Source organism: Herpailurus yagouaroundi, unplaced genomic scaffold (assembly GCF_014898765.1).
Source record: "Herpailurus yagouaroundi ecotype Mexico unplaced genomic scaffold, PumYag 214, whole genome shotgun sequence".
NCBI lineage: Eukaryota > Metazoa > Chordata > Mammalia > Carnivora > Felidae > Herpailurus > Herpailurus yagouaroundi.
The window spans coordinates 4,276,020-4,303,648 of record NW_024412445.1 but is presented as its reverse complement, the minus strand read 5'-3'; the positions used below and the strand labels follow the sequence as shown (position 1 = coordinate 4,303,648).

The following is a 27,629-nucleotide window of genomic DNA, read 5'->3' as shown; positions in this document are numbered from 1 at the left end:
TGCTTGACTTAATTGGTAGATAATACTTTTCCTTTTTTTTTTTTTTTTTTGATTGAGTTTTTGGTTAAGGATGTGAAATTTGACAAAATGTACTTGAAAAATTATCTTAGGAAATATGACACAGATTTAACAAATAAAACACATATACCAACTGTGTAACTATTTTGATAATCTGTGATTATGTATATCACTTTAGAGCACAGATAATGGTGAAGAAACCCTGGAAATACCAAACAGTGAGACCAGAACCTGGTAGTTTAGCTGTCTATTAAATGCATTTATATTTTCACTTTATAAAGACCTAAGACAAACTAAAAAGCTTAAATATTTGTATGCATTAATTCCAAGAATTTTGAAATAGTTAAGCATAGCTTTTTCAAGTGAAATAATAGGGTTGAATCTCTGAGAAGCACAAAAATTTTACTACTGAAAATTATTTTGCATTTGTACAATTTTGGATAATACAGTTGTCACATTCTCTCATTTTGCCATGCAATTATAACATTCAGTCTGTTAGGCATCATCCTGTTTGATCAAGTTCATTAAAGTAATTGTTTTATTCCTGACAACAGACCCCATGGGAAGTATGTAATGAAACTTACAAGTTTCAGAAGTATTTCCTGCCTCTGTTACACTGTTTTGTTCTCCCAGACATGGGGTCTGTGCCCAGAGTTTACAGACACAGGAAATGCATTCGTAGAACAGTTAGGGAACAAGAGGCATAGGGAAGAGAATGAAAAGGAAATGATATAAAGGAAACTGAGTTACAGATAGGCTGGGTCACAGAGGATGTGATTAGACATGGCTTTCTGGGTTGATGTGAGACTTGAGGTAGGACTTTGAACATGCAGGGATAGCAGTTCTAGCCAAGTCAGGGGCCTGAAAGAGCATCAGGTTGCGGGGGGGGGGGGGGGGGGGGGGGTTGCATAACCAGGGCTAGAGGGGTGCTGTCAGAAGAGCTCTGGGTTTAGCTGGGCTTGGAGAGGGCAGAGTGGAAGGGTACAAATTTAATGTGGTAGCAGGAGTCCTATCTTTGAGTGGAGGAGAGAAAGAACATTTTTTTTTTCATTTTTATGGGATCATTATCATTGCTCAGTATACTTATTAACTAGTGATTTGCTAAATTTCATTTTATGCCAACATATGGTAAATAAATGTTTTAATTTAGAATTACCTTTGTGCTGTCATCATTTCTGTTACACGAATGAAGTAAGACTGAGCTGCCTTTTTAAAACAGAGCTCATTAAGTATAATGTGACCATCACATACAGTACTTTTGTCTATATTACATGAGGCCATTGCTCCAAAATTTTTAGAGAGCAAATGCTACCCAAAAAGATATTTAACTCATCCTTTGAATTGGAAGCCGGTATTAAATGTGCCATTAGTTACAAGACAAAATTAGCATACTAAATGAACTTAAATCTATTTGGTATAAAATGGAATGCTAGAGAGAAGCAAATGAAAACATGAGGTACTTTGTAAAACAACTTATTTCCAAAATGAAGAGACAGCAAGCTTATGTTTAACAAAGAGGATTGATTGGGACATGAATGTGAGAAAAATGCGTTTACTTTCTCAGCAGTAGAGTAAGTGAACAGCGGGTGTTTTCTTCTTTTTTGGATGTCATACTTTACTTCTGTGATTTTACTTCTAGATGACAGATAAAGATTGCTTGCTTATAAACTAGTGGAGGCTTAACATTTTTACCTATATTATCTTTCTCATTTCTAATTCGTTTAGCATTTTAAATTAATTTTCACTGTAAAATACTTCTCTCATTTCATATTTAGCATTGCTTAATTTTGTCATGATTTTGTCAATCATTTTGATGCTGAAGAAAGAAGATTCTAATTAAGTCTGTGAATACTAGATGTCTCATAATTTCATAGATTATAAAGATAATACAACCAAAGACCAGCTAGAAGATTATATTGTTTTCTAATATAATTTTTTTAAAACACAGAATCTTAAATTTGATTTCCTGGATGATTTCTGTAGTTTGTATTATTTCTGTAAAACTCTATCTTGTTTTTATTTTTCTCCATTTTATTCGTATTTAATTGCCTCAGAAAAACACCTGAATGTCAAATAACGGTTTTTGACATAATTTCCCACTACACCTTCTTTTTCTTCCTCTTTAAAGTTTGGCAGTGGTTTGGGGCGCCTGGGTGGCGCAGTCGGTTAAGCGTCCGACTTCAGCCAGGTCACGATCTCGCGGTCCGTGAGTTCGAGCCCCGCGTCGGGCTCTGGGCTGATGGCTCAGAGCCTGGAGCCTGTTTCCGATTCTGTGTCTCCCTCTCTCTCTGCCCCTCCCCCATTCATGCTCTGTCTCTCTCTGTCCCAAAAATAAATATAAACGTTGAAAAAAAAAAAATTAAAAAAAAAATGAATAAAAAAAATAAAGTTTGGCAGTGGTTTTAAAACTCCGGTGTGTATCAAAATTACCTAAAGGTTTTCTGAAAAATATATCAAGGTATGGGAAGCAGACATCTCCTTCTGGAATAAGCATTTAAGGTGATTCTGATACACATGGAGGTCTGAGATTCCTGAGTATTAGCATTGGTGTGGCAGTACCTTTTTTAAATGCTTGAATAGTAGCATGATAAGCAGTACCCAGATAAGATAAATTTCCTTCTACTGGGGAAGCAGGCTATTTTTCACTGACTGTTGCAGATTGAATGTATAGCTCAGTAACTGTTTATGTAATATTGTCAATTTCTGTTGCTTTCTCTGAACATAAGATTTGCTACTGTACATTCAAACCTCCCAGGGAGCTCTTTGTTAGTGATATCGTGTCTGTGAGTGGTCAGAAATAATTAGGTTGTTGGTACAGTATTTAAACATCTTGAGATGATTTTATTAATAAAGTATACCTTATAAATACCTGTGTACTTTATGCAGTAAAAGTGAATTAAACGATACAGTTGTTTTTAATAAGGTCTTTTAGACTCCAAAATTTATCTTGCTCAGATATGCAACCCTGAACCTTTGTTTTAATTTTAAATCAAAGAACCAAGAAAAATAATAATAATAAAAAAGCTGATATTAACAAAACAGGATTGGCAAGAAGTCTCACTAGATACACAGAGGGGCATTACATGATGATAAAAGGATAAGTCTGTCAAGATATAATAATGTAAGATTGCTAAATTTATGAGTGCTTAATAACATGGTTTTAAATATGTAAAACAAAAAGTGTCAGAGAGGTAATACTGGAATGCCAAGCCATAAAGAAAAAACAATGAAATTGGACCCAGTTTGAAAAGTCACAATCACCTCCGGGTGTGTTATAGACATAAATACATAAAAATAGTAAATATGTTAGAATACAGTGTAGAGAAATATCATCATGTCTTCAGCATCAGAAAATGATTTTGCAGGGCGCCTGGGTGGTTCAGTCAGTTGGGCAACCGACTTTGACTTGAGTCGTGATCTCACGGTTTGTGAGTTCAAGCCCCGCATCGGGCTCTGGGCTGACAGCTTGGAGCCTGGAGCCTGCTTTGGATTCTGTGTCTCCTTCTCTCTCTGCCCCTGCCCCACTGTGCTCTGTCTTTTCTGTCTCTCAAAAATAAATAAATGTTTAAAAAAAATTTTTTAAGTGATTTCCCAAAAGAGACACAAAAATCACTAACTTTAATTAAATGTTGATAATTTTTTCTACTAAATTAAGTACTTCTGTTTATCAAGACACTGCAAAGAGAGAAAAGGTAGTCTACAGAATGGGAAAATTATTTGTAATGGATATAACCAACAAAAGACCACTACCCAGAACATATTTAAAAATTTAATACAAAACACTTTTTAAGACAGATACCATATGTTTTCACTCTTATGTGGATCCTGAGAAACTTGACAGAAACCCATGGGGGAGGGGAAGGAAAAAAAAAAAAAAAGAGGTTAGAGTGGGAGAGAGCCAAAGCATAAGAGACTCTTAAAAACTGAGAACAAACTGAGGGCTGATGGGGGGTGGGAGGGAGGGGAGAGTGGGTGATGGGTATTGAAGAGGGCATCTTTTGGGATGAGCATTGGGTGTTGTATGGAAACCAATTTGACAATAAATTTCATATATTAAAAATAAAAAAATAAAAAATAAAGTAAATTAAAAAAACTTTTTAAAAAAGACAAAACAATTTTCAAAAATGGGAAAAGATTTGAACAGATGTACTTAACAAAAGAGTAATTCCAGGTCATCAATGGGTACATGAAAATACATTCACACTTTCTGTAATCAGGGAAATGTAAATTCAAGACAGAATGAGATCTGACTACACAGCTCTGAGATTGACAGGAAGTAAACAGTCAGGGAATACTAGGTGCCGAAAAGGGGTGGAGGCCCAGGAGCAGCCGCACTCTGCCTGTGTGAGTGGAGATCATGCCACTGTGGGAAACAGTTGCATGTCGTAGTAAATGTGCCATGCACGCATTCTGTGACTAGTGTTTGACTCGGGGAAATTTCATCACGGCATATTTTCTAATAGTCCCAAACTGGAGACAACCCAAGTGTCCACTAATGGTAAGATGTGTGAATAACTAGTGATCTATTCATACAATGGAATGCTTTACAGGAATGACAGTGAATGAATGGGGATTACAGTCATATGGGTGCATTTTATTAACTTACAGGAAAGAAGCTAAACACCACAGAATCCATGTAGCGTAGGCATAGTTCAATTCTTTTATAGAGATATATTCATGAATGCTGAAACTAGAATGCAGTCCAGGAACAGTATTACCACAAAACAGAAGAGTGTTGACTTCTGGAGGGATGGAAGGGAGTGTGATTGGAGGGGGCACAGGAGGAATTTGGGAGTGATGGCAGTTTTGTGTTACAGCCTCAACTGTTTCCAGATAGGTTTCTGTGCAATATTCATTATATTGTACATTTATGTCTTTTTCTCTCTTTATGTGTTATATTTCATAATAAGATGTAAAGATACTAAATTGTCCCCTAAAGCTTGAACACCACTGTTAAAGGCACTGTGAAGAAAAGAAATTTACAAGGGTTTTTTTTTCTTTTTCTTTTTGTATAGTATCACTTGATTTTTGTCTTCATAAATTTACAATTCTAACAGCTATTAGTAATGGCTCAGTGGGAATAATGAAATCATTATGATTTACTTTCTTTTAACCATTAAGTTATAAACATAGTTCTGTATTATTCTGCTGTCTTCAGACTGGTTTTATTTATTTAAAATGGATAGCCAACAATAGGAATTCAGACTGGTTTTATTTATTTAAAATGGATAGCCAAGCATTTTATGTTAGACTTTAGGTTATTTCCTATTGTTACCATGATATTAAAGATGATTTACCATTACAGTTATTCAGCTTTTATTTTTTGAGTTATTTCCTTGTATACATTTACAAAAATGTGACTATTAGTTTTAAAAAATGAGCATTTTGACTTTGGATATTTTTGGTTATTTTATCAGTTTTAAATGTTCACACCATCTCCAGCCTCTCTCACAATAGAGATGGGATTACAGACAGTTTGGAACTTCTTTTGTTGGACTGCAAGCATCACTTTTCAAAAAGTAAAAAGCAGACTTTTACAGCCGTACAGAGTTAGACCGAGTCACTCCCCTCGCCGCAGGCTGCGTCAGCTAATTCCCTTTAGTCTCCAGGGATTTTACACTTGCCACTCAAGGCCCGTTCCCCAGACAGCCTTCCATGGCCTCCTCTTAACTGTTCTGTACCTTCTTTCTCCCTCTCTGCCCGCCTGCAGTTAAATCCTCCTTTAGGTCTTTCTCCAAAATTTATCTTCTCGTCTCTATTCCTGTTACAGTCGTCTAATTTGAATTCCGTGTGTGTGTGTGTGTGTGTGTGTGTGCACGCGCGCACACACTCATGTGGAATGATTACGTTCCCTTCCTAACTGGGGAATTCTTCTTCTCCTCTTCAGCCCATATCTCACATAGCTTTCAGTTATACCCCTAAATTCCTAATGTAATCCCTTCATTTTTTACTTTAAAACCTTCAATAATAAGATGCTGGCTTCATAGCATAACTTGCTATTCCCATCCTGAGCCATTTCATCCTTATCTTTCAGCAACTCATAAATACCTTCAGTACAGTAGTGGCATTATTTTTTATTTTATTCATCCAGACATGTGTTAGAATTCAGAGATACATACAGTGGCTTATTGCTAAACATCAGACCCTAGGGATACCTTGATGAATGAACTGAAAAAGTGGCTTCTCTGATATTTAAGTTTATCAGATCAAACAACCCTTAAACAGAAGAGTTAATAAAATCATTGCACGTGGTGATCGGCACAATAAAAACATTAAACAGGGTGATATGATACGCTCTAGCGTATCAGTCGGGTTCAAACAGGAAACACTAGTATATCCAATAGCTTTTAATGAAAGTGCCGCAGTTGGAGGTTTGGGTGGAATGCGGGGGCCAGTAAGGTGTGTTGAAGCATCTAGAACTACAACGCCTTGAAGCTTGTATCATGTACCATCCCCAGGCTTGAAGGAGGATGAGGAAGGAGCCATGCAGCCTGTAGGGCTGGAGCTGGGGAGACGGGCTGCCTGGGGCAGGCTGTGGGCATATGGCAAGGTGGTCACTGTGGACACCCAGCAGCGAGGCAGGGGGGAACGAATGCCCTGTTGTGCAGACCTCTAAGGGAGCCTCCTTCCAATCAGACACAAGGGGAGGGACCCTGGGTGATAGGGAGTCTCTCAGTATTAGCTCCAAGAAGCATAGCACAGGGCACAGAAGGGTGGGAAGTGCACCAGGCTGTGGGTTTAAATGGAGACTGACCATCAGAGATAGTAACTAGGGTTTGGATGGAGGACCATATCAATTGGATTTTGAGGAAGACTTGACTCAAATAGTGACTCCTGAGTCGAGCCCTGTGTGATGAGAAGAATGTCATAAAGATTTGTGAACAGTTTTCCTGGCAGAAAACACACACAAAAGCAAGACTGAGCATGGCCTAATTAATAACTGAGTCCTGCCCATGGCAATAGAGAAAGTGGATGGATTTAATATATTTAAGGGGCACAGTCAAGAAACATTATTCGTGGATTGTGAAAGCATGAGGAGGACAGGAGGAATAAGGTATAATTCTTAAGTTTTAAGTATGAGTATGTGCTTTAACGGAGATCGCAGTTGAATTGTTTCGTATCATGTAAAGTTGCAGTGTGATTTTATCTCCTATTGAACGCCCAGTTTCTCAGGCCCATTTATTGAAAAGCTCATGCTCTCCTAAAAGCTCAATTGAAGTGTCTGTATAGGTAGAGGTGGGTATGTTTTTTTAATCCCCAGTATGGTGGTGTTTGGTGGTGGGGCCTTTGGGGAATTGATTTTTGTATACGGTGGAAAGTCAGGGTCCAGTGTTATTTACTTACATGCGGGGTATTCAGGTTCCCAGAAATCTTTTATTAAAAAGGCTATCCTTTATACATGGAATGGTCTTGGCTTTCTTGTTGGACGTCAGTTGATCATGTAGGGGAGGGTTTGTTTCTGGGATTCTCTCATGTCCCATTGGTCTGGATGTCTGTGTTCATGCCACGCTGTTTTGATCAGGAAGTGTGATTCCTCCAATTTTGTCTTTCTTTTTTTAATATTTTCTGGTTACTTGTAGATGCATGAGTTTACATACGGATTTTAAGGTGAGTTTTTTTATTTCTGAAAAAAAAAAACATAGTTGGGATTTTGATAGGGATTGCATTGAATCCGTAGATCGCCTTGTGTGGCATCAGTGTTTTCATCTTAATAATATTAAGCCTTCCAATCCATAAATACAGATGTCTTCCCAATTATTTGTGTGTTCTTTCTTTTTTTTTTTTTTTCCAGCAATGTTGAAAGTTGTAGTTGTCAGTGTACAGGTCTTCTATCTCCTCTTTTAAATTTATTTCTAAACATTTTATTCTTTTTGATGTTATTGTAAAATAGTTTTTTAAATTTTCTCTTGAATTGTTCATTGCTGACTTAGAGAAATGCAACCATTTTAATGTATTGATTTTATATGGTGCAACTTTGCCGAATTTGTTTATCAGATTCACAGGGGTGGGTTTTTGTTTTGTTTTGTTTTGTTTTTTTTTGAGTCATAACATCATGAGCAGAAATAATTTTCTTCTTCACTTACAGTTGGATTCCTTGTATTTCTTTTTCTTACCAAATTACTCTGTCTAGAACTTGCACTATGGTGAATATAAATGGCAAATGTGGACATCTTGTGTTTATTTTGGTCTTGGGAGAAAAGCTTCAGTCTTTTATTGTTGAATATGATGTTGCTATGAGTGTTTCATTTTTGGCCTTCACCATGTTTAGAAAGTTTTCTTCCCCTCATAGTTTGTTATTTTTATCCTGAATGAGTATTGACATTGGGAAAATGGTTTTTTTGCATTCATTGAGATGAGCACGTGTTGGATTTTTCTCCTTTTATTCTGTTAATGTGGTATATTACATTGATCAAGTTTTCATATGTTGAATCATCCTTGCATTCTGGGAATAAAAACCCACTTGGTTGCTGAATTTGGTTTCTTTGTATTCTGTTGAGGATTTTTACATCAGTAATTTAAGGGTTATTGGACTGTATTTTTCTTACAGTGTCTTCGTCTGGCTTTGGTACCAGAGAAGTGCTAGCCTTGTAGAATTAGGTTTTCCCTCATTTGCAAATTTTTGGATGAGTTTGAGAACAGAATTTGTGTTACTTATTGTTTAAATTTTGGTAGAATTCATTGGTGAAGCCATGTGATCCTGGGCTGTTCCTTCTGGGGAGGTTTTTGATAACGGATTCATTATCTTTTTTTTAAGGTTTTTTTTAATGTATGTTTATTTTTTGAGACAGAGAGAGACAGAGCATGAATGGGGGAGGGTCAGAGAGAGGGAGACACAGAATCCGAAACAGGCTCCAGGCTCGGAGCTGTCAGCACAGAGCCCGACGCGGGGCTCGAACTCACGGACCGCGAGATCATGACATGAGCCGAAGTTGGCCGTTCAACCGACTGAGCCACCCAGGCGCCCCAATAACTGATTCATTATCTTACCAGTTACAGGTCCATTTGGATTTTTTACTTCTTTATGGGTCATTTTAGTAGATTATGTGTTTCTAGAATTTTTTCCATTTCATCTAGGTTATTCGGTTTGTTGGTATATGATTATTAATAGTATAGTTTTATATTCTCAAAACCAGTAATACTATTCCTACGTTTTTGTTTGTGTAAAATCAGTAATGTTCCTATGTTCACTGATACTGTGATTTTAGTATTTTGAATCTTCTATCATTTAATCTTAAACTAGCTGAAGCGGTCCATTTTTTTTTGTTTGGGCTTTGTCGATTTTTTCTATTATATATATTATATGTAATATATAAAATATATATATTAACCTCACCTTTAATCTTTATTATTTCCTTCATTCTGCTGGCTTTGTGCTCAGTTTGTTTCACTTTTCCTAGTTCCTTAAGTCAGTTTATTAATTTCAGATCTTTCTTCTTTTTTGATGTATATATTTAGTTATAAATAACACTCTTAGTACTTATTTTGCTGCATCCCTTAAGGTTTGGTATATAGTGTTCTCGTTTTTATTTGTCTTATGATATTTATTTCCTTTGTGTTTATTAACTGACTCATTGATTGTTTGTATTGTTTGGTTTCTACGTATTTGCGAATTTTCCAGTATTCTTAATATACTGATTTCTAGCTTCATTCTTTTGGGATCAGAAAGGATACTTCATTGATTTTAATCTTTTAAAATTGATTAAGACTTATTTTTTTTGTGATCCAGCACATGGTCTGTACTGGAGAATGTCCCATGTGCACTTGATAAAAATATGTATTTAGTTATTCTGGTGGAGGCTTCTGTGTGTGTCTCTTAAGTCCTTTTGGTTTATAATTTTGTTCAAGGCCTGTAATGATCTTTTGTCTGCTTGTTATTATTAAAAGTGGAGTATTCAAGTCACTGTTTTGTATAACTCTTTTTCCCTTCAGTTCCGTCAGTTTGCTTTATATGTTTTGGGACTCTGTTGTTAGGTGCGGCACATGTATGTTTATAATTGTTGTATCTTCATGATGAACTAAATTGTCCTTCATCAGTATGTACTTCCCATCTTTTTGTGTTGTTGTTGTTAAGTTTTTCTCTGAAAATCTGTTTTGTCTATATTAGGATAGCCACTCCAGCTTTCTTTGGTTATAATTTGCATGTAATAACTTTTTTCTGTTTTCTTACTTACAGCCTATTTGCATCTTAGGCCTATTTGAATCTCTTGTGGATAACGTAATTGCATCATTTTTTATTATCTGCTCTGCCAGTATCTGTCTCTTGATTAAAGAAGTTAATCCACTTACATTTAAAGTTACTGCTTAAAAGGAGGGATGTCAGTTTTTTTGATATTTGTTTTCTGTATTTCTTAAAACTTTCTTTTTCCTAATTTCTTCCATTGATGTCCTTTTCTGTTGAGTTGATTTTTTTAATAGTGACACTTTTTTGATTCCCTTCTCATTTCCTTTGTATCTATAGTAGAGCTATACAATGGGGATGACATAAAACAACCTGACTTTAATTTTAGCAACTTAAGTTCATTCAAATATAAAAGCTCTACACCCCCTTTGTTTGTGTCACAAATTGTATCTTTAATATTGTGTGCCCCAAAACAGAGATGTGTAATTATTTTTCTGCATTTGTCTTGTAAATCATTTTGAAAGTAAAAAAGTGGTTACAAATTGAAATAATAATACCCACATTTATACTCCTCATGTATTTACTTTTACCAGAGATCTTTATATTGCCTCCTGGCTTTGAGTTACTGTCTAGCATTCTTTATTTCTACCTGAATGACTTCCTTTAGCATTTCTTGTAGGGCAGGTGGTTTGGTAATGAACTCCCTCAGCTTTTCTTTATCTGAGAATAACTTAATTTTCCCCTTGTTTTTGAAGGGCAGGCATTATTGCCAGATGTAGAATTTTCAGGTGACCCTTTTTTTCTTTCAGTACTTTAGGTATACAGTGCTACTTCTTTATGGCCTACAAGATTTCTGCTGAGAAATTGGGTGATAGTCTTGCGTAGGATCTCACGTACGTGATGAGTTGCTTATGTCTTGCTTCTTTCAGTATTTTTCTGTACTGTTGCCTTTCAACAGTTTGGTTTTAATGTGTGTTGCTGTGCGTCTCTGAGTTTATCCTACTTGGATTTGTTAAGTCCTTCTATTTATAAATTCATGCATTCAAGTTTTTGACCTTTATTTCATTGCCTTTCCCTTCTCCTTCTGGGATTCCCATAATTTCCACCTGCAGATGTCCCACAAGTCTTCATTTTTCTTTCTGTAACTTAGACTTGATCATTTCAATTTTTCTATCTTCTGATTCACTGCTTCATTCCTATTTTTCATTTCAGTTTTTTTTTTTTTAAGATTTCTCTCTCTCTCTCTCTCTCTCTCTCTCTCTCTCTCTCTCTCTCTCTGTCCTCCATTTCAGTTCTTGTATTCTGCAATTCTGATAGGTTCTTTATTATACATTCTCTCCCTTTCTTGAAGTTTTCACTGAGTTCTTATGCCCTTTTCTCCAACCTAGTGAGCATCTGTACAATCATTATTTTAAATTTTTTATCAGGCATACTGCTTGTCTCTGTTTCATTTGGTTCTTTTTCTGAGGTTTTGTATTTTCCTTTCTTTTTTGAGTATATTCCCATCTCCTCGTTTTGATTGACTTTTTGTGTTTCTGGGAGTTAGGTGGAATGGACAGCTTCTCGTAAACTTGAAGGAATGGTCTTGCATATGGTCCTTCTCTCGGTAGACTGTGTGTTCCTGGTGACTTTGGCTGGCTGGCTGTAGCTGTGGCCAGTATGGCTGGGGGTGCTCTGGAGGGATGACCAGAGTTGAAGTTGGTGTGGACCAGGTGGTCCCAGTGCTCACCAAGCAGAGAGTAAGTACCCTGTCAAGACGGCTGAAGTGTATGGAAGCCAGTGGTCCCAGGGCTGTCTGTACAAAGGGAACCCTGGGAGGACAGCTGAAACTGAAGTGGCTGTCCTAGGACATTCTGTGCAGGGGGTGCCCTGGTAGGGTATGGGCGAGGGGTTCTGGCGTTCTCCACACAGGGGCAGGCAGAGTGAGGTGGGTCATGGGGTGGCAGGGGGAGGCGTTCAGAAAACAGGGTCACCCTGGCGGGACAGCTGTTGCTGTAGTTCTTTGTTTTATTTGTTAAAAATCTTAATTTTTACCCGTTTGTTCCTTTTCCATGTCACTACCCAACTGCCAAAGGACACTTTTCCCTTTTGTTTTTTTCTTTTTTCCTCCTCAAAAAAAATATATGCATCTTGAATATTTGGAGATTTTCAAAATGTAATTTGATATTGAGTTCTGATTTAATCTACTGTGGTGAATGGAAATACTGTGTTAATTTAATCCACATATGTATAGTTATTTTATTGGAAACAATGTGAATCCTGTAGTTGTTGAGTGTATTGGTCTGTAAGTCTCAGTTTTGTTCATGTACTTGATAATGCATGTTTGTTAATATAACCTATATTCAAATGGGATTTTTGATCTACTTCTGTGGCTCTTTGTTCTATTCAGTTTTGTCACTTACCAGGAAAAAAATGGTCAAAATTCTCAAATATGATTGTTTTTAAAATTAATTTTTTGATATTAGTAAAACCACTCCAGATTTTTGTGTGATGTTTTCTAACCTTTTCATTTTTTGAAAGTAATTAATATGTGTCAGCCTTATAGATGAACCTTCAAGTTTTCATCCATTTTGACAATGTCTTTTAATTGGATTTTTAATCCTTTTATATTTAATCTATGGTTTGGATTTAAGTATACCGTAGTATGCTATATTATTCACTTAAGTATAGTGCTTTGATCAGTTGTAAAGGTATTAGGAGTTAAGACTTAGATCTATCTTTTTGAGGGACATAATTCAACACACTGATATCTGCCCTTAGCCCTCAAATATTCTTGACTGTACCGCTTTCAAAAATCCATTCCCCCATCCCAGAATCCTCTAAAATTTCATCCCATTACAAACTCACCTCTGAGTCTAAAATCTCACTCAAATATCGGTTCAGAAATTCCAAATCCCCATTATTTAAGTCCTCCACATTGTGTATGGTTGCGACTCCACTGGTGATCCATCTTGGGGCAAAATTCCTCTCTGTCTGTGGACATTTGAACTTAGGAAAAAAATTACCTGCTTCTAAAATAAACTGGGATAGGCATAAGAAATTGCCAGAAAGAAAGGAGTCAACAAGTTTGAAACTCAGGAGGGAAAATTCCTTTAAATTTCAGGGCTTCACCATAGTCCTTTGTATCTCAGGCCTCTTCCCGGGGGACCCACAGAGGCACGGGTTTCTGGGTCCACGGAGTCCATGGCTGCAGGTTCCAGGCCCGTGGCTCTCACTTGGTCAGCCTCTGGGCCTGGGATGCTCTCCTGCCAGTCATTCCTCCCTTTTTCCTCAGAGGGGAACATATGTTTGCAGATAATAATACCAGCCCATTGCCTGCTTGTAAAATTTTGGAACTCTAACAGCCCTCTTTAATTTTATCCTGTCTGTCCCCTTTAGTCCACATGAGCAGTGTTTCTGCTGTAAAACATTCTCAGAAACCTTGCAGGTGTTCTGTTTGTGTCTTGGACGCTCACACCATTAATCAAAAATCTTGTGGAGGCACAGATCTTTTCTGAAAACTGTGAATATCAATTCCAGGTTTTGGGGTGGTTGAGTGGATCTATGAGTCACATACCTAATTTCAGTAGCAAAAGTTTATCTGGCCATACCATCATTGTCCCCACAGCTTGCTTTTCTGCTAGCGAATATCCCGATTTCAGCGTCTTTTGCAATGTGGGTAGGCCAAGAACCTTTCAAATGATCACATGCTGGTTCTTTTTGCCGAACAGTGTAGTCCTCAGTTTCTCTGCTTCCTCCTGCATTTTACTATAAACAGCAAGGCAAAGCCAGAGTACACCTTTGATTTTTCTTTGTTGGGATTTTTTTTTTTTTTATTTTTTTTGTCTTTCGTTTTTTGCTAGAAGTTCAGTTTTTGAAATACATATGGCTGTTCAGGTCATTTTTTTTTTCTTGGCAACATTTGGGTAATTTGTATCCTTCAGTACCCTAGTATTGCTTTAGTAGCGCTGAACAGATTTTCACGTGTTGCATTTTCATTTTCATTCACTTCAAAATGCTCATTTCTCTTGATTCTACTTTAAGCTATCAGTTATTTAGAAGTGTGACATTTAATTTCTACAAGTTAAGGGGATTTCCAGATGTGTTTCTTTTATTGAAACCTAGTTTAATTCAGTTGTTGTCAAAGAACATACTTTACATGACTTGAACACTTTATTGAAATGTTTTATGACCCAGCAAATGGTATATCTTGGTAAATGTTCCATTTGTACTTCAAGAGAGTGTGTATTTTTCCCTCACTCGGTAGAATGTTCTTCTGTAAGTATCAGATCAGTCAGTTTGTTGATATTATTTGAATCTCCTATATTGCCCCTGATTTTCTGTCTATTTTATTTCTGTCTATTTTATTCTATTATTTAGAGAGGGGTATTTATTTACCTTTCTTACTAAAGTGATTGAGTTGTCTATTTATAGTTCCATTAGTGTTTTTTTTTTTTTTTTTTTTTCATTTCTTTTGAAGTTCCGCTCTTTGGAGCATAAATGGTTAACATTATCATATCCTTCTATTTATGATAACACCTTTATCATTATGAAGAGTCCTTTATTCCTTGTAATGGTCTTTCCTCTGGCTTGTACTTCACCTAATGTTAATATTGCCGAATAAGTGAGATTTCTCTTTATTAATGTTAATAGGGTTTATCAGTCAGGGTTCCACCAGAGAAATAGAATCAATACGATACAAGGATATTTAGAGATTTATTGCAAGAAATTGGCTTATGTGATTTTGATAGCTAGTTAATTAATTTAAAGTCCATAGGGCCGGCCCTCAAGGAAGTTATGCAAAATGTGCATGGCCCCCAGCTGGCAGCTGAAGTTCACAAGCAGAATTTCTTCCAACTCAAGGGAGCCTCAGTTCTGCTCTTAAGCCTTTTAATGGAGTAGATCAGTTCCCCCCCCCCCCCCCCCCCCAGAATATTATCTCCTTTAATAGAGTCAATTGACTGTAAATGTTAGCCACATCCACACAGTACCTTCACAGCAATGCCTAGATTAGCGTTTGACTGAGTAACTAGCCAGTAGTGCTTATAGCCAGGTTGACACATAAAACTGACCAGTACACATGCTATGCTGTACCATTTACTATTTCCTTACTTTAAATGTGTTTTTGTTATTTAAGATGTATTTATTTCAGCAATGTATAATTTGATTCTGCTTTTAAAAAAATCTAATCTGACAATCTCTACCTTTTAATTGGAATCTTTAAACCCATTGTAATGTGACAATTCATATTGTTATGTTTAAGAGTATCATCTCACTGTTTTCTATTTCCCTCTTATTTTTTGTTCCTTTTTTATCTATTTTTTTTTCTTCAGTCGATTAAATCAATTGAATATAACTTAAGATTCCATTAATCTTGCTGTTTATTAAGTACAAGTCTGTGTACTTTTATTTTCCTGGTTGCTTTAGGCTTATGATATATATCATTAATTTAGTGCCGTCTGCCTGTAAGTAATATTCTACCCTTTCACATAAGCGCTAAGCATGTTACGTGGTATGTTTCCATTTCTCCTCCCTTGACCTTTGTGCTAGTCTTGACATCCATTTTAGTTTTGTATGTATCACAAATCTCACACTACATTGTTACTATTTTTATTAGCTGATATCTTTTAGCGGGACATAAATAATAAGCAGATCTCATGTATTTACCCATGTAATTACCATATCCAGCAGTGTTGATTTCTCATGGAGACCCACATCCATCCACAGTTGTTTTCAATGGCCTGGAGGATTTTATTTATTTCTTTTGGTGTGACTCTGCTATTGGAAATACTTCATGTTTCTAATTTCTGAAAAGAGTTTTCTTTTTCTTCATTTCTGAGCTACTTTGTTTACTAGATATAGAAATCTAGGTTGATAGTTTTTCTGTTCTTTATACATTTTTCCAGTGTGGCCTGCCCCTTGTCTTCTAACTTGAATTGCTTCCAGTGTGCAGCCTTCTGTCACCTCTTTGTTCCTTGGTATAGTAGGTGTCTTTCTTTCCGAGGATCCTTCTAAGAGTCTCTCTTTATCACTGTTTGTGAGGAACATACATGGGAGTCACCTCCATGTAGTTTTTTCTTTGTGATTCTTGCCCTTGGAGTTTGTCTTTGAGTTTATTGGATCTGTGGACACTCCGTGCTCTTTGAATTCGGAAAGTTGTTCAGCTTTATTTATTTAAATAACTTTAACCCCCTTCTCCTTTAGAGATTCCACTTAAAAGCACGGGAGCCTGACAGTTTCTCACAGCTTTTTGTTGATCTCTTCACAGAAAAAGTCTTCTGTGTGTTTATTTTGGAGTTTCTATTGTTTCATCTTCACACTTCACTATTCTTTTCTTTTGCAACATCAAATCGACCAAGAAGCGTACCCTGTGTAGTTTTTCATCTCACGCATTCTTCGGTTTTGACTTCCTGATAACTTAAACACTTTTTATATCTTCCATGTCTTAAGTTTTGAACTTACGGAATATTGTTATATTAATTGTTTTAATGGTCTCTTCTACTAGTTCTTACATGTTTGTTCACAGTAGCTTGCAATTCATTTATTTGTCTTTTTATTATGAATCATACTTTTTTGCCTCAGGTACCAGTTAACTTTTTCCTGAATGCTATATACATTATGCGTGTTTTGTTGTTTGTTGTTGACTATTTTTGTATTTCTGTGTTTTTATATTAGTGAGTTTTGTTCTGGGACACACTGATAAGTTGTTGGGAGACAGTTTGACCACTTCTGATCTTGCTTTTAAGGTTTATTAGGCTGAACCAGAGTTTAGTTTAGGCTGATTATTCCCTACTATTGTGAGAATTTTCTGTTGACTGTGACCATATGCCTATCATTCTTGAGGGTTTCCATACTAACTAAATATAGTAATATACACTAAAACCATCCTGTATGAGCACTGGGTACTGTTACATTATAGTATGGCAATAGAACCTAAAAGCTCATGTCCTAAGAAAACAGTGGAAAGCTATGTGTTTTATGACTAGCCTCAGAAATCACCTCGCTTCACTTTTGCCATACTCACAAAGGTCTACACAATTTCATAAGGAGGTAACACAGACTCTACTGCTCAACAAAGTCACAATTGAAGAATGTGTAGGATGGGATACATTGTGTTTGTCATCTCTGGAAAAGTCCTTTGTATTTCCATATACATTTTAGAGTCAGCTGGTCAATTCCATTTGCAGTAAGCCTGATAGAATTATGATTTAGACAGAATGTGGCTTTGTATTCATGAGCTATTTCATTTTTTTCATCATTATTGTGGGATAATTGACAACATTCTACATAAGATGTACAACTTGATGTTTTTTTTATATGCATACATTGTGAAATAATCACCACAATCAAGCTAATTAACATAATCCATCACCTCCCATACCTCATATAGGTACCATTTGTGTATGTGTGCATGGTGAGATCACTTAATATCTACCCCATTCGTGAATTTCAAGTATGCCGTACAATATTATTAATTATAGTTACATCGCTATGTTTTGAGCTCTAGCACTTAATTCATCCTGCATAACTGAAACTATAACATCTCCTTATTTCTCCTTCCTACCAGCCCTTGGCAACCCACTATCCTACTCTCTGCTCCTTTGAGTTTGACTGTTTTAGATTCTCCATGTGAGAGAGACCAAGCAGTATTTGTCTTCCTGTGTTTGGTTTATTTCACTTAGCGTAATGTCTCCCAGGTTCATCCATGTTGACACAAATGGCAAAATTTCCTTCTTTTTTAAGACTGAATAATATTCCATTGTATGTATAAATTGTATGTTCTTTACTCTTTTATTTGTTGATGGGCATTTAGGTTATTTCCATATTTTGATTATTTGTAAACCATGTGTCTGATAAGGGGTTAATCTCCAAAATATATAAGGAACTCCTACAACTCAATAGCATAAAAACAAATAATCCAATTAAAACACAGGCAAATGACCTGAATAGATATTTCTCAGAAGAAGACATACAAATGGCCAACAGGTGTATGAAAAGGTACTCAAAATCACTAATCACCAGGGAAGTGAAAATCAAAACCACAATGAGATCTCATCACGTTATTATCAATAAGACAAAGAGACCTTAGGTAACAAGTGTTGGCGAGCATATGGAGGAAAGAGAACCCTTGTACACTGTTGGTGGGAATGCAAACTGCTGTAGCTATTATGGAAAACAGCATGGAGGTATCTTTCTTTGGCTTCTGGAAGTACTCTCATGAGTATTCTGTCATTTTCAGTGAGAATGTCTTACACATTTTTGACTCTATTTTAAATTGGATGTTTTCTATTGAATTTTCAATTGCTGACTGTTAAAATACAAATACTAATTTGTATGTGCGATTTATTTCCTATGACCTACGAAACGTAGTTATATTTGTAGACCCCTCAGGTTTGTTATGTAAATAATCATATGGGTTAGCAAATAAAGTATCACTTATTCCTTTCAATCTTTGTGCCCCCTATTTCTTCTTTGCTGTTGCAGGGGCCTTAAGTAAATATTTAATATAAATTATGAGAAAAAATATGCTTATCTTTTTTCTAATCTTAAGGGGAAGACATGCCATATTTCACCTTGAAGTATAATGCTAGTTGTGTTTGTTTTTATACGTCCTTTATCGGACCAAGAAATTCCTATTTATTCTTAGTTTATGAGCTATTTTATTACGGATGAGAGTTGGATTTTGTCTACTGCTTTTCTGCATTTATTAAACTAAAACAAAATTATACTTAATCTTTAAAAATATTTATTGAGCCTTACATTCTTTGGACAGACTCCACATCATCATTATATATTGTCAGATTTAACATGCTCATATTTTAAGGAATGGTGTTATTTATATTATGCATTTTATTATAATTTCTTTCTCAGTTTTAGGATCATGAATATTCCAGCCATGAAAAAACAAGTTGGCGATGTTCTTTCTTGTGCTGTATTTAAAAAAATCCATGTATGGGTATTATGTATATGTGTATGAGACATATTTTCATGTGTATATATGTAATAATAGTATTTTTTCCCTTAAGTATTTGTTGAATTCACCAAGGAAACCATTTGGGCTAGGAGCTTTATTTGTGGGAAAATATTTCTTTAATCAACTTTATGAAAGTGTCATTAATGCACACGTTTTAATTTTAAATGCAGACATACTAATTATACAGTCCAGTGAGTTCTGGTAAGTGTTTTCATCCATTTAACCAGTGCCACTCGGAGGATACAGAAAGTTCTGTTGCCCCAAATTGTTCCCTTAATGCCACTTCATAACCACTCACACCTACTTGTTAAAGATAACTATTTATCCATTCAACTTTTCATAGGCATTTGGGTTGTTTCTAGTTTTGGCTATTGTGAATAAAACTTGTAAGCACATCTCTGTGTGAGTTTTTGTGTGGAGCTACATTTTCATCTCTCTTGGGTGAACATGTAAGAGTTAAGGTGTAGGGGGATATGGTGAGGTACGTTTAACCCATTAAGCAACTCCCAAAGTTTAAAGAGTATTGGTTGGATGATTTTCACACCTGCCAGCAATGTATGAGATTTCTGCTTGTTTCATATTCTTGCTGTCTTGATATTGTCCATTTTAAAAATTTTAACCGTCTCAACCAGAGTATAGTACTCTGCCATTTGTAGTACAATATACGGTTACCATACAGCTGATACCAAGTACCTTCTCGTGTTCCGTTTGAGCACGCAGACATATTCTTTTGTGAGTTGTTGTTCAAATATTTTCCTCTACCCTTTTGTCAAGTTATTTTTCTAGTGAACATTGGCGTATGAAGGTTTATTCATATATTCTGGAAATACGTCCATGTGTTTTCTCTTTGGACTTTCTTACCGGTGTCTTTCAAATACCAGAAGTTTTAATTTTGACAAAACTAAGTTTCTCAGTATTTTTCTTAATGGCCCAAAGATAATTGTGTTCAAGAAGTTTCTGCTTACCCCAATTTCATGAAGAGTTTTTCCTATTTTCTTGTAGAAGTATTGACTTCATATAGTGTGGCCTTGCCAAACACTGCTACTGTGCTAAGAGTTTGTTTTTTATTTTTGAGGACTTTTTTCATACCTGATCATGTCACATGGGAATAAAGACACTTTCACTTTTTATTTACATTTCCCACCCCCTCTGTTTGTATTGCCCCGTTAGTCTGGCTGGCATGTTTGGAAAAGCGCACAACAGAAGTGGTGAGAGTTGGCATCTTTTTCCTGTTCCCTTGTCACAGTCCACAGGCTTTCCCAGTTCAGTGGGATACTAGTTAGAGGTTTTTCAGAGGTGCCATGGCTGGATGAAGGAAATTCTCTTCCATTCCCTGTTTATTTCAATTTTGATTATGAATGAGATTGAATTTTGTCACGATTTTTATACACACTGTTGAGATAATCATATGGTTTTTATCTGTTATCATATTTTATGATGAATCGATGGATACATAGATGTTGAACTGACCTTGCATAAGCTCACCTAATGTAAACTATGTGTGATCATCATTTACCATTTCTGGTTATCTCTGGGTTTTATATGCTTACTGTTACGGATATTTGTATCTATATTCATGAGGGACTTTGGTCTGTAGTTTTGTAAATACTCGTAAAAGTTTATTAGTAGGGCACTGCAGGTTTTAAAAATGAGTTGCAATCATTTCCTCTTCTTGCTTTGTCTAAATAGTTTGTAAAATTTATGTCATTTTCTCTTCAAATGTTTAATTCTTCATTGAAGCTATCTGTACCCGGAGGTTTATTTTTATTTGTTTGGTTTTGCTTGGGGGGGGGGGGGCAGAGAATTATTATGGCTGTTTGGAAACAGATCTTTTTCTTATAATGGTATAATGGTGTATTTCAAACATCTAGAAGCCTATAAAATGATACTGCAAACAAGTACGCACATGTATCATTGCAACAAGTAAACAAGTAAATCTATTCAAAACAGGTTTTATATTGTCGCTTATTTCATATTCTAAGATTTGAAGCAATTTAAATATGAAACAGCTGAATCCTCCTATAAACAAGGCCTCCATAGTCCATCGTCTTTCCTTTCTGCCTTGATATATCTCTTCTCAGAATCTGGTATTTTTTTATCCCACTTCAGGATGTTTTACTTTTCACTTTATTTATTGAGGTAATCAGTAACCATAGATACTATTGGTTTGCATGGTAATCACGAAATACACGTTGTCTTACCTTAACCTCTGTGACTTGTTTTGTTTGGGCTCAACATTGACTTAGAATTAACTTCTCATTTTGAAATCATACAATTTAATAACTTGGACATGCATGCATCCATGAAACTATCACTACAGTCCAGAAAAAGGTTTTCGCCATAACCCTGAATTCTGCTTCTGCCTTTTTGTAATTGAGACTGCTTCAGCATTCATTCCAAAACAAACACTGATATGCCTTGTGTCACTGTGTATTAATTAGCATGCATTTGTATAGCTTTCTATAAATGGAATCGTGCAGTATATAATGTTTGTCAGAATACTTTTCACTCAGCATAACGATTTTGAGATTCATCAGTAGTATTGCATGTCTTAATGGTTTGTTCTTTATTGCTGAGTAGTATCCCTTGTATGGATATACCACATTTTGTTTATCCATTCACCTGATGATGGACATTTGGGTTGTTTCCAGTTTTAGGCCATTAAAAATAAAGCTGCTATGAAAATTCCTGTACAAGTCTTTGTGTGGACATATGTTTTCAGTTCTCCTGGGAAAATACGTATGACTGCGATTGCTGGGTCATGGTAAGTGTATGTTTAACTTTATAAAAAAAAAAAAAAAGCCAAACTATTTTTTTAAGTGGCTCTACAATTTCATGTTCTACCAGCAAAGTTGGGGAGTTCCAGTTATTCTAAATCCTTCCAAAGCAGAGTATGGTTACTCTTTTTAATTTTAGCAATTCCAGTATGGGTGTGTGCGTGTGCATGTGCGTGTGTGTGTGTGTGTAGTGGTATCGCATTGTGGTTTTAATTTTCAGATTCCTTTTAAAAAGATACTTTCAAGTTCCCATTGGATATTGGTATTTTGTTTGTACAGTGTCTGCTCAAATATTACCTTTCCCATTTTTTAAGCTGGTTCTTGTCTTACTGAGTTGTAAGAGTTCTTAATACAGTATAGACGAAAGTCATGTTCCAATATACAGGTTTTCTCCGCTATCTGAAACTTCACTTTATGCCACTTGGTTTTTAGTAACGACCTACCTTAGAAACCGTTTTCACTAACTGAAGAAACTTGAGGGGGTTTCCACTTCTAAGAAGTGGTAGTTGCTTCTTTGCTTGACACCATTTATGGCATTCCAGAATGTTTCATAGGAATGCCCTGCTTTCAGATAGAGGGGAACCTGTATGTGCCACAAATGTGTCGTCCCAGACTGGCCTGCATTTCCATTTTCAAAGAAAAATGTTGAAGTCCAACTAACTCATTTTTATCGTATGGCTCATGTGTCTTAATAAGCCTTTTCATATTCAAAGATCACGAAGATTTTCTCCTATGCTTTTTGTTTTGTACTTTGGGTTGTACATCTAGGTCCATGGTCCATTTTGAGTTCATTTTTGTGTTTAGTATGAGGTAAGGGTTGATGATCATTCATCCCATCCTGGTGATCCAGCACCATTTACTGAAGACTTTTCTTCCTCCATTAAAATGTCCTTGGCACCTCTATCAAAATTCAACTGACAATGCTCGTATTGGCTCGGTTTTGCTCCGCTCATCCACACATCTATTATTTCACCAATACCAAAGTGTCGGTGGCTGTACTTTCATAGTAACTATTGTATTACATTTTAAACATTTCTTTGGTTATTCTGTTTTGTGAATTACTGTGTACATTTTAGAATTAGGATGCCAGTTTCTGCAAACAAGCCTGCTGTAGTCTGAATAGATTGTATTTATTCTGGAGACAAAACTGATAATAATTAATCATCTCAAACATACTCAGTCTTCCTGACAGTGAACACGGTTATTCTCCATCTGTGTAAATTATTTTAAATTTGTCTCAAGGATGTTTTGTAGTTTCAGTTCTTTCTCAGATTTATTCTTAAGGATGTTAAAGGGTTTTCTTGCTCTACTGTAAATGGAATTTTTTTTAATTACTTATTTTCCAGTTAGCTTATATGAGTGCAGTTGATTTTTTTTAAGAGGATATTAAGGCATTTACTGATTACACATGATATATGATGCACAGGCTTCATTCCCATTTATAATTTTATCTGATACCATCATTCAGTTCAGATATATGACATAGGATATGCCAAAAACAACCAAGTAAATTCTGTGACTGCGCTTGGGTGATCCTTTTAATAGTGAACTGCAGGTCACAACAGTAAATGTCAGCTCACCTGTACCAAAGTTTCTGGAGACCATGGCTTCTGTGCCTGAGCAGGTGGTAAATAAATTTTGAATGGAACCTGGAATGACCTTGAAGGAATTCTAACTTCACATTGTTGGAATAGTATACCAAAATGGCTTCAGAGTAGACTAAGTTTATACAGCACATTTTTAAAAAGACACACTCATTCAGCATCATGATCAGACTATTACATTTAACAATGGACAACGTGGGTGCAAAAAAAAAAAAAAATCTACACTGAAACCCTCTGTTGGAATGCTTTACACCCTCCATAGAACAGAAACTAAAGGGGTGCCTTGGTGGCTCAGTTGGTTAAGCGTCCAACTTCATTCAGCTCAGGTCATGATCTCACGGTTCCTGAGTTCGAGCCCCATATCAGGCTCTGTGCTGACAGCTCAGAGCCTGGAGCCTGCTCCGGATTCTGTCTCTCCTTCCTGCTCATGCTCTTTCTCTCTCTCTCTCTCTCAGAAATAAACATGAAAAAAAATTTTTTAAGAAACTAAAATAACCTGTTGTACAATTAGTTGCAAATACAGCCCTCGAGACTTTTGTCCATGCACGTGAATATTGTCTAAAACATGTCTTCTTTGTAGCAGCTGGGCCCTGCCACCACTGTGCGTGACTGAGTTCACACATATCTTGTAACCTGTAACTTCCCTGTCGCTTCTGTCTCTCCTCTCCTGCTCAGCTTTATTTTCTGACATGAATTAAAATCTTCTGCCACTGTCATAGCTACAGTTCCTGCTGGAACCACCACAGCCACCTTGGCTTCGTGGTTTGGCACAGTACCGGCCTCGACCACCATAGGGGCCAGGGCCTCTGCCTCCAAAATTCCCTCATTTCTTGGGTCCACAATTAGAAGATTGATTGTTGTAGTTGACACCACTGTAGTTTCCCTCATCTCCAGAATTGCTTCCATCATCACCGTGTCCATTCACGCCACCCCCACTGCTTCCATATCCACCACCACCTGGACGGCCACCATGCTTACTGCAGTTTCCTCTGTGACCACCACCAAAGTTTCCAGAGCCACATCCATCTGGCATCTTTTACTTAGATAGGACTTTCCTTTACTTCACAGTTGTGGCCATTCACATCGAATGATAAGCTTGTCTCCTGAACCGTGAGATCACTACCTGAGCCAACTAAGCCCCCCAGGCACTCCACAGCATGCTTTTCCTGAAGTCAGAGTCATCTAATGTTAACAAAAGCAAAGCCTCTCTTCTTGCCACTGCCTCAGGCAGTCAGGATTTCAGTCACTTCAGTTTCCCCTTACTGTTCCACATACTCTCTTAGATGACATTCTTCAGTATCTTCTTTAATGGCACCAACAAACTCTTTTTCACAGTGAAGTGGGGCCCGGATCTTTGAGAATCTCCTCTTGAGACAGCCTCTCCCATCCACCTTGTGTGGCCTTGCCTTCATGGCTGCACCCACCTCCTCCGCAGTGGCCGACATGACAGATGAAAGCTGTGGAACACTTGGTGTTTGGATCTCTCGTTACTGCTCCGTTCATGAACGTGCCCCAGCCTCGCAGTGACCCCTCAGCCTCCCCTCGGCTGGTTCAAGTATGAAACATCTGATGAAGAGCTTCACGGCCCTTTGATATCTTAGACTTTGACTTAGACGTGATGGCGGTCGGAGGGGAGACTCTAAGGATGCTTACTCAGTGGTGCCCACAGGTGCAGTGGATTTGTAAATTCTTACCTGGGTCATGTGACCCTATTTAATTCACTGATTGGATCTCGTAATTATGTATGCTCTGTGTAGTTTTACATGAGTAAGCCTATCCTCTGCAAGTAACATCATTTTTACTTCTTATGTTTATACTTTTTTTTTTTTTTTTTACTAGCTTTATTACAGTCACTAGATCCTCCAATACGGTGTAGAATAGAAATAAAAACGGGTTTTTTCCAATATTAGAGATAAATAACTTTTTACTTTTAAGTATGATATTAGCAGTTGGATTTTCTTAGATGCTTGTTGTCAGTTTGAAGCAGTTCCCCACCATTCTTAGTTTGCTGAAGTCTTGATCGTGAGTCGTTAGTGAATTTTGTCCTATATTTTATCTGCAGCCTTTGAAATAATCATGGTTTTTTTCCTTTCTTACGCGAGTATAGCAATTTGCATTGATTGATCTCCTAATGTTGAAACAACCTTGCATTTCCAGTGTCCCTTTCGATGTATTCTTTATCCCATTGGTCTATTAATAGGGTGTTAATTTCCACATATGTGTGTGCGAACTTTCCACTTTTCTTCATGTTACAGATTTCTGGCCTCATTCTGTTGCGATTGTAATAAGATGATTTGTACGCCAGTCTTTTAAGGTCTGTGTTATGGCCTAAAATATTCTCTATGCTAAAAAATATTCCATGTGCACTTGAGAAAAATGGGTATCTATCACTGTGAGTGGAGTGTTTTTGTATATCCATTAGGTTTAATTGGCTTATTGTGCTATAAGCCCTCTGCTGATCTTCTGTCTAAAAACTCTCTCCATTATTTGAAGTGAGGTAATGAAATCTCTAATTATTAAACCGTAGAGCTGTCAACTTCTCCCTTAATTCTTTGTTTGCTTTATATATTTTGTGTGCCTATTGTTTGTCGTATATATTTTTATAATTGTTATATCTTGGAGAATTGACCCTTTTATAAGTATATAGTTTCCTTCTTTTTCTCTTATAACACGTTTTGAGTCTTCTGTTTAGTGTGATACTAGTATAGCCATGCAGCTCTCTTCTCATTACTATTTTCATGGAATATCTTTTTCCATCCTTTTACTTTCAACCTGTTTGTTTCTTTTGATCTAAAGTGAGTCTTCTCCAGATCGCATAAAGTTATATCATGTTTTATTTATTCATTCTGTCAATCTCAGTCTTCTGATAGTGGAATATAATCCATTTACATTGAAAGTAATTACTGACAGGAAAAGATTTATTTCTGCCATATTACTTACTGTTTCCAGTATGTTGATTGTTTTCCAGAGTTCTTTCAACGTTAACTCTGAGAGTTTTTGTTTGATTTTTTTTCAGGTCTTTTTGGTTGGGACAACCTTTTGGGGCTACCTGTATTTTTGCTGATGTCACTGTATTCATTTTTTGAAACTTTTGTGTCTCTTTATTCTATAGAATGGGCAGTTCCTGTTGGTATGTCTTCGTATTTACTGACATATTCTACTTTTGTTGTTATTTTGCTGTTAAACATATCCAGGTTTGTTTTGTTTTGTTTTGTTGTTAGTATTTCAGTTTGGGGATCTAGAATTTTCTTTTATATGCTTTAGAGCTTCCATTTCTCTGATGCAGTTTTCCAGTCTGCTCACTTATTATGACAGTGTATTCCTTTATGTCCGTGAATACATGTGTGCTAGCTGCTTTGAAGTCTTCATGTCTGATAACCACATCTGTGTTATTTTGGATCTGTTTCTACTGATCTTTTTCCTCTTGACGATGAGTCACAGTTTTCCAGGTCTTTGAAAATCTAATAATGTTTATGATACACTAAACTTGATGGATAGTGCTGTACAGAGTCTTCTGATTTATTTTTCTTCTGAAGATTGTTGATTTGTGTTTAAGCGATATGCCAGATTCAAAATCTAAACTCTCTCCCCCACCGTAGGCATCATCTTCTCGGTTTGTTCAGCCTTCCGACTCTTGCTTTTGCTGAGCGTGCAATATCATGGATACATGTGAAGGTCATACATTAGCCAGTTGTCTGGGTGGAGTTTACATGCAGATTTTAGAGCCCCTGACGCTGTTCACTGAATTTCTCCCGTTACTTTCCATGTCTTCTAGTGGCCTAAAAGCCTGTCCTTTTACTTTTTGAAACCAGTTAAGACTGGACTGCTGCTTCAGTTTTATCTACCCGTGGGCCGCATGGACTGACAACTGCCCGCCGCAGAAATCTAGAACAGCTTTACGCGGTACAGTTCTCTTCTTTCAGGAGTTAGCGTTCCTTCGGTATCTGCCCGCCTTTGCCACCTCTTCAGGGCTGTCCAATAGTGTGCTGCTCTTTCCAGACTTTATCAACTCTTACTGCAGATGTGTGAATTTAGTACAGTCTAGATTTGGAATTCTAACCACCTGTTTTTTTTAACATTGTGGACATTGTTTTTGGTGCATGTTTTTTGTTTGTCTGACATAGTCTAAGTCTCATTGCTTATTTTCTCGATATCTT

General features: G+C 36.5%; 1 protein-coding gene across 1 annotated transcript in view; it reads left to right on the top strand.

Moving 5' to 3' along the window:
* The window catches only part of ZPBP (zona pellucida binding protein), a gene marked incomplete at its 5' end in the record, with an annotated part of 118,341 nt that overhangs the window by 80,971 nt on the left and 9,741 nt on the right, over nucleotides 1-27,629 (top strand). The window lies entirely within an intron of this gene.